The sequence below is a fragment of the Sinocyclocheilus anshuiensis genome, unplaced genomic scaffold (assembly GCF_001515605.1).
Source record: "Sinocyclocheilus anshuiensis isolate Anshui unplaced genomic scaffold, SAMN03320099.WGS_v1.1 scaffold828, whole genome shotgun sequence".
Classification (NCBI taxonomy): Eukaryota; Metazoa; Chordata; class Actinopteri; order Cypriniformes; family Cyprinidae; genus Sinocyclocheilus; species Sinocyclocheilus anshuiensis.
In genome coordinates, this window is record NW_015549604.1 from 31,619 (window position 1) to 34,353 (window position 2,735).

Genomic DNA, 2,735 nt, shown 5'->3' on the forward strand with positions numbered 1-2,735 from the left:
AAAAAAAAAAAAAAAAAAAATATATATATATATATATATATATATATATATATATACTGTATGTATTAAACTGAATATATATAATTAAGATGAACAACAGGACCCAAACAATGCAGTGCAATTGATATTTATGTAACAGATATAATCAACAGCAAAAATCTAAACTTTAAAAGCATCAAATTGCATTGTGTAAAACTGTTATTGTAAAATAAAAACAAACATTACATTTGTTAAATGTAATTTCCAATTCATAAACATTTTAGTTATAAATTTCCATTAACTAATATATGTATATTCCATCCATCCTGTAATATATTAGAATTTTTCATGACTGAACATTATGATTACTTGATGTTCATTCAATAATACATTCAGTGACGGATTCATCAGACTGATTCACTGTATAATTATTCATTAAAAAGCCTGCACAACAGAGTCATTTGTTCGTGAAACGCACTACGCTGGTTGCACTGTACAGCAGGTTTTTGATTAACTAAAAATGGCAGACAACATAAGTGCAGCATGCGTTCTGAACTAATATAGCTATAGTTATAATTATCGTTCTTGGTGTGAATGGGTCTTAAAGGGGTAGTTGTTCCAAACATGTACGAGTTTCTTTCTTCTGTTGAACACAAAAGAAAATATTCTGAAGAATGTTGGTAATCAAACAGCTGCTGGCTGGTAGCCATTCACTTCCATAGTATGGGGAAAAAATGGTTACCAGCAACTGAGGAGATCTCGAATAAACCACCTGACCATAGGCAGCCCGACCATCACCATGTCAGCATAATCAGGCTTTGGGCCCACTGAAAAAACAAGGCAACAGTAACCAGAGACTGAAACGCACATTAACCCGGTTCTGTAGCCTTTGACCCATATGTTAATTATACTTCCTGTTCCCTTCCTGATTAAATGACAGCAGATTTTTAGCTCGTTCACAAAGGAATCAGCTAATTGTGCAACTGGAAGCAGCAGCACTTGATGCCATTTGTTCAGTTTTTTGTCGAAAATTACGTTGTTTTGATTCACAAGAGATTGTTGACTATTTTCGGCAGTATTATTGGCTTCCGATAGGGATGCAAAGAGGCTTTGTTTGCAATAGCATAGGCCTGCTCCCATGCTACTCTCACTACTATTACAGTATATAGTATATATAGTTTGTTAAAAAAAATTGGACACATCTACTCATTCTATATTCCTATAATTATAAAAATAACTTTTATCCCATAAAATAAAAGTAGGGGAATTGTTTAGTTACCAAAAATGTTCGAATGTTCGTGTTTTTTTTAATTAGTAAGCGAATTCAATGAAAAGCTTTTTAAATAGTAGTATGCTACATATCACATGAAATCCTATTTTGCATTTTAGTGGTGTCTTGCATGGTTGTTTTGCATATTTTATTCAAAGAAATTACACTACACTCATAAAAATAAAGGTACCTTACTGGCATCTATGCTCCATAAAAAACCTATAACATCCAAGGAACCTTTCAACTCTGCAAATTAAATTACTTTAAAATTAATTACTGCGGAAAAAAGCTTCTTCACTCTAAAGGCTGGAATACACTACAATTTTTGCCCCGATTTACAGTTTGGATAAGTTGATGCTAGTTGCTGAAAGTCAGAGCAGTCTGGAGATTTAAGTTGACAGATATCATAGAAAATCGCCTAGTGTATGATGGTCACAGACTCTGATTTTTTTACTTTAGACTGTGATTCCATCCAGTTGGAGGAAATCAAACATGTTTGATATTTTGAGCCGATTTTAGAATGCATTAGTTTTCATTTGTCATGCGTCTCCTAGCAACAAGGTGCACAAGTTTGTTGTGATTGGAAAAGTGTTAAAGTGACTTTTGTGACTATTACAATGTCGACAAGTGTATGATGCCCAGTGTTTTAAAATATGTTTAGATTTTAAAAGTCATGTACTGTATTCCAGAAAAAAAAAATGTTTATTTTAAGAACTGCTCACTTAAGGGTTCTTTGGGAAACCCAAAATGGTTCTTTATGGCACTGCTGCAAAAACCCTCATTTGTCATTTTTATTTTAACTATTTAGAAAGTGACTAAAAACATACATTTGTTTCAAAAAAAACAAAAAAACAGTGCCGCTGTATTTACTTCTGGTCCATAATATTGGCAATGGAGGATGAAGTCAAGCACATTGCCTTGTGCACAGTATACATAATATATACTACAGAAAGAAGAATACTATGTTAGTGTGCTGTTTATAAACACCAGGTTTCTTTACTAAGCCTGAGCATCAGGGCTCCATGTGCATGGAAGCAGCAGGGTGCTTCAGAGGTTAGCAGACAACCATACACCACTTCTTCACATGAACACATTAAGCAGTCCTAATTAAATTTCTCATTTTCTTTCCCTACGGGCCATCTGTACTTCCTTTTTTCTCATTCCATCTCTGCCATTGCCGTTCATTCATCTGCTCTGCCCATTGGTGAAGGAGCATGGCTGAGGTGTTAGCTCATTCCCCTTCTGGGTGGCTTTCCTGCAGTATTTCACTGTCATCTACTGGCAAATTGATTTTGGCAAAGAAACCAGCTGGGGTGGAAATGAGGAGGGGGCATACGCATGCACACATTTCCCACATACGTATTGAAAAACACTGGCATACGTGTGCATGCAAAATGTATGTGCAGTACTTGGTCACCCCTCAAATAAATAGCTGGGCAAAATAGTGAGCAGAGGCCCCTTGGTTCTGGAAAAAGAACTGACTGAC